We start from the raw sequence: 10,007 nt of genomic DNA, 5'->3' as shown, positions 1-10,007 counted from the left end.
CAGACGAAGAAGACAATATGATGAGTTGTGGTGCCTGAGTGCCCAAGTTCTGTAGGTCCTCCCCACCCCCTCCCCAAGGACTGAAGTGGCAGGTTTTGAGGTACCTGCTCATGTCCCCATCTCAAGGAATCTGAAGGCCCTTGAACAGGGCCAGCTGAGCGAGGGATAGGACTTGATTCAAGGGTAACCCCTCCATTGGTTGGCTGCCCAGGAGTTGTGGCTGAGCTCAAAAAGATGAACTGGGCCAATCAAGACCTTTCCTGGCAATTCGTGAAAGTACTGTGACACCAGAGCTGAAAGGTCATGGGTCAGCGATTAAAGGCCCCTTGTGAAATGGAGAAGCAGAGGATGTTGTTCAGAAGTGAAGGGAGCAGATGCACAGAGAGACACAGTGGCAGAGAGATGGGCCAGAGAATGGCTTTCCTCATTTTCAGCACTGGGGAAGGGATTTGTTGGTGATCGTCTGGGCCTAGGGAGCAGAAAACTACTCAGGCTGGTATGAGCAGAGGGGTATCCATTGTAAGGATGTAGGGCCATCAAAGAACCCTCTGAAAGCCATATAAGCATTTGCAGAAAAGTGGAAACTGCAGAGTCATCAGACAGGACAACTTCTCTCTCTCACCTTCTCTCCTGCTTAGGCTCTGTCTCAATGCCAGATCCCCTTGCTTCATTTAATCCAGTGTTTATCAAGGTCATTTGATCACAGAAATATTTTTGTCTCATAACACTTACTAACATCCCACAGATTTGGTGTTCTGTGTGACCCACTTTAAGGAAAAGTGCTCTGTGGTCTGCATTATGTTATCTATTGTTCTTTCTTCTTTCTTTTTTATTTTCCTTTTCTTAGGAAGTTCCTGAGGCCTAAAGAGGTTGTTGTCCTGCCCAAGGTCACCCAGTTTTTTAGGGGCAAATTTGAACTAAGACCAGGGTGCCCTTCCAGCATAGACTACTATAGGCAACATTATTTATACTATTTATACAAGAAAGAAAAAATAAAAATTAAGAAAACAAGAACAGCAACTATCACCACTGGGCATTAAATGACAGGCACAGGTGTGAGATATTATGGGGGTTGAGAGGCAGGTGACAGATAGACCCTCCGATTGAAAGACAGGTAAGACCAGAGTGAGACTTCCCTGGGAGGACAACTAGAAACCGTGTACAAGCCCCTGTGTCCTTGTCTTTTGAAGTAAAAGGCTGACTCAAGAGTTAATGACCGGGAAATGAGAAAATGTAAAAACGAAGAATAGCTGTTGGGCTGGGGAACTGGTAACAATTTAGACTATAAGTCCGCCACATCAGCAGAATCACCAAACTCACGGTTCCCTGAAAGACAGAGATAAAGGCCTGAGACACATTCCTACCAGATGAAAACTGCTGACCATAAGAACATAGACCCCAGATTGGTTGGAAACAGAAAAGGTTGATGATGCTGACTCCCCATTACCTCACCACCAACCAGTCAGAAGAACAACCACAAGCTGATCATGCCCTGCTCCTTGAACACTGTGACTCCTCCCTACCCGCTCCAGGGCAGGACACAGTCTTGAGGGCATTAGCCCACTGTGGCCCCCGTTGCCTGGCAAAATAATAAGAGCTACTCATTTCTACTTTACCCCAAACTCTGTCTCCATGTTTCTATTAGGCACCGGTGAACAGAGACCAGGTTTCAGCAACAAGTTCCCAGCTGTTCATCTCTGCACTTGGACACCTGTGCATACACCCCTGGATAACTCTCTGCACCTGGTAGGCAGAGGCTGGACCACAGGGGCATGGGGCTCTCGAGTGAGAGTAGGCTGAATGAATTGGCAGATTGGCCATGAGTGTCTGGGGCGTTGATGAAGGATCAGAAGCCCTGGAGCCAGAGAATGTAACAGATAAGAACAAATATAACAGAGAACAAATGTAACAGAGGAGAGCAAACCTGACTCCATACGGGATCTATTCCTTAGCTCTAACTCTTGTTGCCTGTGCTTAGTCATGCTGGCTCTGCATCTTTGTAAAAGAATGTTGCCTACAGCCTGAAATATAGGCAATGATACCCCATTCTCAAGGCTCTGATCCTTAAAGGTATAACCCTTTTCCATTCATACAGAGATAAAAAGTTGCAGAACACAGAATAATATTTGTCTTGTTGGAGACTTATAGGAACATTGTGACAATGTTCTCTCACATTGTCCTTTTATGGCCTTACAAGTGAGAGAAGGTCAGACAGACCCCACTGCACCTGCCAGCGTTGCCGCTAGGAGGGCACCCCCTACTACTGCTGTGGAACTGAGTTTTGATCTTGCGGCACTGGCTCTGTAACCGGCACTGTGCCTCCTTACAAGCCAGGATCACTATACATATCTCTGAAGGTCAGTTTCTGTTCTCAGCCTCCCTGGGAAGGGCTCCCAAATCTAACTTTCTTCCAAAAGGATTTCAAGCTATTTATGGAACTAAATAATATGAAAGAACATAACTCAAGATTTTTAAAAAATGCAAACAAGGCCATTTTAAAAGTTTGAAAAAATGCAGAAATAGAAGTTGTCTATCATTTATATTGTCTATACATGTACACTGAATTTAGATATAAATTCTTGGCTTTTGAGGCAAAAGGAAATGTATCAGCTACATAGTGTTTAGTGGCAAGGGAGAGCATAGACGTTTGTGGGCATAAAAACACTTATCTTTTTCTTCCTGGGATCCAGCTCCAGTTGGTCTTTGTATTAGTGCAATTCTTCCTGTTCTGATTTTAAGAGGCACAGAAGCATTGTTCAAATGATTGATGCCTGCAATCAGAAAGAAAGGTCAAGAAGATGCCACGATGTCCGCCTTGGCTGAACTACATAAGGCAACATCTGAACAAATGGGCTTTGAGGTTGAAGCTCAGCTTTCAGGTGAGACAAGTAGGAAATTAAATGGGGATTCAGATATTTCACTGTCTGCCAAGATGCTCCTGCTCCCTGTGAGTGCTTCCCTTTAGGATATATGTCACATGGCTGGATAAGTAGGACACACAGTGATGTCATTAATTGTATGATTCAGCAATCTAGACAGACCTGTCTAGCAATGAGGGGTTTTGAGTCTCGCCTGCATGAGCTTCCTTTATTATTAATGTTTAGTTCCCTGAGCCACACATGATCACTGTGTGCACTTCATAAGATCCATAGAAATAGTATGAAAAATAAAATTTAGTCACCCACCACCCAGAATGAGTCCTATCAGCCTTTGCCATATTCTTTTCTTATAATATATACATTGCTAAAATAAACACACACACACACACACACACACACACACACACACACACACACACACCCCAAAACAACATCCTACCATACATACTGCTTTTAAAATTTTATTTGGACATAACAACATATTATTTTAATGACTGCATAATATTGGTGTGCCATACATAAGTTTTTAGTTTAAAATTCTCTAACAGGTTTTAAGGTTTTTCTTAAATTTTAAGAACAAAAAGATGCATATCCTTTGAATATATCTGTGCAATTAAAATTGTTCACTCAAAGGAGATACAAGTTATAGGATATTGAAACCTTTTTTTTTCAGATCATCTTCCCAAAATAGCTATGTCTGGGTAGCCAGAGTTGATCTGAATTGTGATCTTTTGTAAATTAAATTCTCCTATACACGTGAATCTGTTTCTTGACTCTCTCTCAGCCAGAGTGAACTGTCTGTGTTTTTGTACCTGGTACTCCATGTGTTAATACTGTAGTATCATTGTATGGAACAAGTCCCCCATATTATTCTTATTTTTTTTAAGATTTTTCCAGGATTTTTTAAATAAAATGAGTCTTCTAGATGAATTTTAGGATCCTTTTGTCAGAGTCCAAGAAAAATTCTGCTGGGTTGTTGATAGGAATTATACCATATGTATAAATCAACGTAGAGAAAATTTACATCTTATAAATTGTAAAGTCTTTCCATCAAAGAACAAGATGAATCTCTTCTCTTACTCATCTGTATGTGGCCCTTACCAATTTTTCCTTTTTCTTTTTTCTTTTTTCCTAAAGATCTGGCACATCTCTTGTTACTGTCATTCACGAGTGTATTACACATCTTGTTACCCTTGTGCGTAAGATTTTTCCTTCCATTTGCTGGCTGCCTTTTCTACCATATATATGAAAACTACAGACTCATGTCTTAACTCACTACCTTAATGAATATTTTGAATGTGTTAATCGTGTCTAATACCTTTCAGTTTTGTTTTTCTCTTGGCTTTTCTAGCACTATAACACAGGTCATTTGCATAAAACGATTATTCTGTTTCCTCAAAATGATTTATTCCACTCAGGGCCAGAGATGGAAGGGAGAATCTTGAAATTTGGATCTGCAAGCAGGATGGGGCGACAGTTTAGCACTTATCCTTAGCCAAAGGTGGCCTTGGGTGGAAAGTTCTCTAAAACTGGATTTTTTTTTTTTTTTTTTTTTTTTTTTTTGGTACTTGGGCCTCTCACTGTTGTGGCGTCTCCCGTTGCGGAGCACAGGCTCCTGACGCGCCGCTCCAGCAGCCACGGCTCACGGGCCCAGCCGCTCCGCGGCATGCAGGATCCTCCCGGACCGGGGCACAAACCCGCGTCCCCTGCATCGGCAGGTGGACTCCTAACCACTGCGCCACCAGGGAAGCCTCTCTAAAACTGGATTTTTACTTTCCCTGCCCAAAGCTTCCAATTCTTTACCTGTAGAGGCCATGATCCATCTGCATCTGTAGACAAGTGTGACTTGCTGCACATGACAGCTCCTGGTTAGAAGTTCCTTTCTGTTACTCATCACATGAACTCTAGTAGCCTCTAAGTCCCCCTGATCCAGCCCGAGAGAATTTCCTTCTCTTCCAGCTGGAGGATGCCCATCTGCACTCCATTGCACTGTCCAGCCTCTCCCGTTTCTAGGCTGTGTCTTGGGGCAGCTAATGATGTTTCCACCCACATGCTCCATCTATGTGAAGTTTGCTTTCTTTAAATGGTCTGTGGGGTCCAGCACGGAGCAGGCAGAGGTGAAAGATGAGGAGGCTTTCACAGATTCCCTCTTGGGCCTTGCACTGCCCCAAACCAATAGTGAGATCTCAGCCCACAGGAAGTGTCTTGGGGACAATAACGCCCAGAGGAGTGGATGTTGACAACTGACACACTGATGTTTTAAATGTTGTCTCTTTGCCTGTTGTTTCCTGCTGGCTCCCAATTCTACAGCAAGAATTCATTCATTTTTCTTTTCACTTTATATTTCTTCTACTCTCAACCAGAGGTGCTCAGGAGAACCCTTTACAAAGAGAATTGCTATTTCCATTATCCCGGAGTGGAAAAAGGAAAAGGAGAACCACCTGTTGATTGTGCAAATTGTGTAAAGAGCGAAACATCAAATAGCTTTTTCCTCCAGTTCTAAGAATTTGGCCAGTAGTTAAAAATAACTCTGAAAACCATTAAAACTTCTGGGAGGAACATAGCTTTGACTTTTCCCTTTCTGCATTATGAATGCTGTCCAAACAATTGCTTGGGGTGTTTTATTTAGTTCCAGTGCTATATCGTTCTTTCATACAATTCCTATACAAGGCTTTGCGCAGATCTGTTCCCTGGGTCCCCTTTCTGCCTCTTTGAAGCTGATGGTCACACACTTTTCATAAGCCTCCAAGACAACTTTCTACCTGCCCTTCTCAACTTCCTCCAGAAACTTTTTATTCTAATCAAAACTTCTATCAAAACTTCCACATTAGCTCCAAAGAACCAGAGACAACATAAAGTGATAGCAGAAAAAGACTATATATAGGCTGAAATCAGCCAGCTCCACTCTTTTTTTTTTTTTTCTGCTTCACAATACTGTGTTAGTTTCTGTTGCACAACAAAGCACATCAGCCATATGCATACACATGTCCCCATATCCCCTCCCTCTTGAGCTTCCCTCCCACCCTTCCTATCCCACACCATAGTTCTTTACTATGTGACTTTGGAAAGTTACTTAAACTTTCCCAACCTCAGTTTCCCCATGTATGAAATGGGGATAATCATGTGTTCATTTTATTAATGATCTTAAAAATGAATTCCTTTGAGTGCTCAGTGTGTGTCAAGTAATTTGCTACACAATTTGCATGCATTATCTCATTTAATCCCCACAGTGATTTCTGACATATTTGCAATTATCATCTCTCTTTTATAAGTGAAAGAACAGAAGCTCAGAGGAGTCCAATAACTTACTGCTTCAATTCGGGTTCCTGAAAAACACTCTGAGACTCTGAAATGTGCATGCAGGAGTCTTACTGGGGAATGCTCTCAGGAACCATCCCTATAAAAGATCAAGGGAAGCAGGTTTGGACAGAGGGAGATGTTCAATGCACTTGCAGCAGCAACCTCAGATCACAGGACACTCTGATATGGAGATGGGCTTAATAAAGGCATGGGAGACCAGGCATTTGTAGCCCCATATCAACCAGCCACTGGTGTGGATTTCTCCCCAGAGGGCTTGTCACTTTGGGCGTGGTAGAGGTAGTAAATGAATTTCAGGGCAACACAGAGCCATGAGCTGTTAGCAGCCTACATTGTTAGCAGCTGAATGCATGAGAACCTGGGTCCTGAAGGGAGATCTGGGTGGTGCATCACAGCATTCTCTACCCAAACATGACAGAGATGGTAAGTGGTGGAGCTAGAATTGTCATACACACCTACTTGGCACCCAAGTCCGTGCTTTTATCCACTACCCTACACCACATTGAGTGAAATTAAGTGCATTAAGTGAAATAGCATATGTAAACTTCAGGGACCACAGTAAGTGCTAATTACATGTTGATTTCTGGTCAATCTGGGTCCAGTGAGGAGACAGAAACCACCTTGTGATTTAAACAGGACAATTTAATATAAAGAATTATGAAGCCATTATAAACGAGTAACTCTAAGATGTACATGAACTCTAGAAGATTCTGTAGGACTGAGAGAGAATACCCAAGAAAGGACAAACTTGGAAAGGGAGGGTTCCTGCCCCAAGGGGAGAAGGTGCCTGTGCATCCCACTGGTGTCAGAGAAGGTCACTGGTTTGCCCAGGCCAGAGCTGGTCTGCAGTCACTGGGAAAGCAGGAAGCAGCCCCTCCAAGGCGCAGGCAGGCCACCGTCGGTGGCTGGTTGTGCAGGCATGCAGCGGGATTGTGGGTGCTGGTGCAGACAGGAGGTCATGTGGTGTCCGTGTCGGGAGGACCGCAGCATCAGGAGGGCCACAGGAGACAAAACTCCAGAGGGGAAGGCAAGCAGAGGCAGTGGGGGAACCAGTGTGGACGGGAGGCCTGGAGTTGGTGTGGAGCGACTGGTGGCAGCCACCATGCTGGGCTCAGGCTGGGAGGTGGCTGAAGGATTGCCCATTCCTGGCGTGTTCTGGGACAAAGCGTCACTGGATGGTCTCACACCAACACTGTGGTCCTCCCACCGACCTCCCACCAACACCATGACCTGCAGGGGCAGCTGCTGGAGGAGGAGGCCGGGTAGAAGCCCTCTTCCTCCTGCAGTGCCTCTCCAGCGCCCCCTACTGAGAAAGCTTAACACTGTAAAGGAGAAACGCCTACAGAAATCCTGCTCATGATGCCGTTGTCACAGAGCTTGGATTGGAAGGTGAGTGTGGAGGTGAGAGGCAGTATACTGATAACTGTGCAAGGAAATAAAAAAGCCATCATCATAGAACAGTCCTCCAATAAATCAGAAACATAGTGTGATGGTCTGAATTGTGTCCCCCCCAAATTAATCTGTTAAAATCCTAACCCCCAATACCTCAGAATGTGACTGTATTTGGAGATAGGGCCTTTGAAGAGGTAATTAAGTTAAAATAAGGTCCTTAAAGTGAGCCCTAATCCAGTATGACTAGTGTCCTTATAATAAGAGGAAATTTGCTCTTTTGCAGCGGCGGCCAGAGAGCGAGAGTATGAAGTGTTGCAACCCGAGTCATGGCAGGACAGGCATTTAGAAAGTTTCTTCCCCTCTTTGACCGAGTATCAGCTGAAAGAAGTGCAGCCGAAACTGTAACCAAAGGAGGCATTATGCTTCCAGAAAAATCCCAAGGAAAAGTATTGCAAGCAACGGTAGTAGCTGTTGGATCAGGCTCTAAAGGAAAGGGTGGAGAGATTCAACCAGTTAGTGTGAAAGTTGGAGATCAAGTTCCTCTCCCAGAATATGGAGGCACAAAAGTAGTTCTAGATGACAAGGATTATTTCTTATTTAGAGATGGTGACATTCTGGGAAAATACGTCGACTAAAATAAGTCACTATTGAAATGGCATCACGTGAAGCTGCCGCTGAAGTTCTGAAATCTTTCATCATGTAAATAATTTCCGTGTTTCTTTTATAATAAAGTAACGATACCCAAACTAATGATATTCAGTGTCTCTGAAATTTAGTTTCTCTGTATTGATTTAAACGTTCCCAAATAAAAGTATATAAATGAAAAAACAAACAAACAAACAAACAAAAAGAAGAGGAAATTTGTACACACAAAGAGACACCAGGGGCGCACATGCGCAGAGGAAAGACCATGTGAGGACACAGTAAGAAGGTAGGACACAAGTCAAGGACACAGGCCTCAGAGGAAACCAGCCCTGCTAGCACCTTGATCTTGGACTTCCAGCTTCTAGAACTATGAAAAATAAATTTATGTTGCCACCTTTTCTGTGGCATTTTGTTATGGCAGCCCTAGCAAAGTAGAACACGTGGACAGACTCGATTGTTAAACCAAAAGAAAACTAAATCTAAAGCAAAAACCTGCCAACCAACCAAAATGATATCCTTTCCCAATGATTGATGGCTGTCCCTCCATCTACTGTTAACCCACCAGCAGTGTTTGTTTGCCTTTAGAATGCAATCTAAGACAACACTTGACGGGGCCTAAAAACCCGACTGGCTTGTCTTTCCTGAGCCCAGATTCACAGGCAGCAAGAGAAAGCAGGCTCCCTGCATGCTGGACAGTCAGGGCAGTTCAGAAGGACCAAAGCTGTTTCTGGAACACTGGTGAGAATGGCTGGTAGATTTGCCAGTTAGTTGCTTGAAGCTAGACACCAATAGATAGCAAGGCACTGCTCCTTTTTCTCCTGGCATTTCCCCATCCTTATGTCCACAGTGTAATCGGCTGGCCTCATATCAGACCCAGGAGAAAAGGAAAGTTGACCACTGACTTCAAACTCTTAGATAAAATTTATTACTTACAATTTTCAAAAAGTTTGATACTGTATATAAATTATGTCTTTTTAATTTGAATATTATGTTTTATTCCCAGACAATGTCCTATTGGTACAACGTTGTAAATCAACTATGCTTCAATAAAAATAAAATAAAATAAAATAAAAATAGAAAACAATGTCGTGGAATGCTATTTTAACTTACAGAATTTAAAAAGAGGGGAAAGAGGTTCTAAAATAATGTTCCCAGTATTTGTACCCCAAAATAGCTTTGGTCCTATTGATCTAAGGCTGAAACTGGATTTTCCTGAAGGCTCTTCACCTCCCACCCAACCCCTTCTTCTTTCCCAGATCCTGGGTCCCTTGGATGGCATGACCGGGTCTCTGAGCTGGACTGGAGGCTTTTCTTGACTCCCCATTCCTAGGACCCCCACCCAGAATCCAGACATGCGAACCTGATGTGGCTTTGCAAGCATCCCCTATGCAAGTCGGGAGAGTTCCCAGCTCAGTGTCCTGCAGCCACCTTAGAGGCTCCCGCCTTGTGGTCTGCTCTCCACAACCTTGATTCCCAAGTCAGCACCTCGACCGTGCAAAGCTTCCTTCATCTGCTCCATCTCACTTTCAGCAAACAGAGACAATTGTGCCCTGGACTTTTCTCTTAAATTCATCTATGACTCACTGCTCCCTCAACGAGGGAATAATGCAGTTAAAATGCCTGGCACACAGTAAGTGCTATATAAGTGTTAGGATTTTTTTTTTTAATTGAAGCATAGTTGATTTACAATGTCGTATTAGTTTCAGGTGTACAGCAAAGTGATTCAGTTTTATATATATATATATATATATATATATATATATATATATATAT

The 10,007-nt window shown here is 43.3% G+C and overlaps 1 pseudogene; it reads left to right on the top strand.

The window, feature by feature from the left end:
• Positions 1–7,915: 7,915 nt before the first annotated feature.
• On the top strand, positions 7,916–8,224 carry LOC103082800 (10 kDa heat shock protein, mitochondrial pseudogene; annotated as a pseudogene).
• Positions 8,225–10,007: the final 1,783 nt, after the last annotated feature.

This window comes from Lipotes vexillifer, unplaced genomic scaffold (genome assembly GCF_000442215.2).
Source record: "Lipotes vexillifer unplaced genomic scaffold, Lipotes_vexillifer_v1.1 scaffold1017, whole genome shotgun sequence".
NCBI classification, from domain to species: domain Eukaryota; kingdom Metazoa; phylum Chordata; class Mammalia; order Artiodactyla; family Lipotidae; genus Lipotes; species Lipotes vexillifer.
This window is presented reverse-complemented; position numbering and strand designations above follow the sequence as displayed.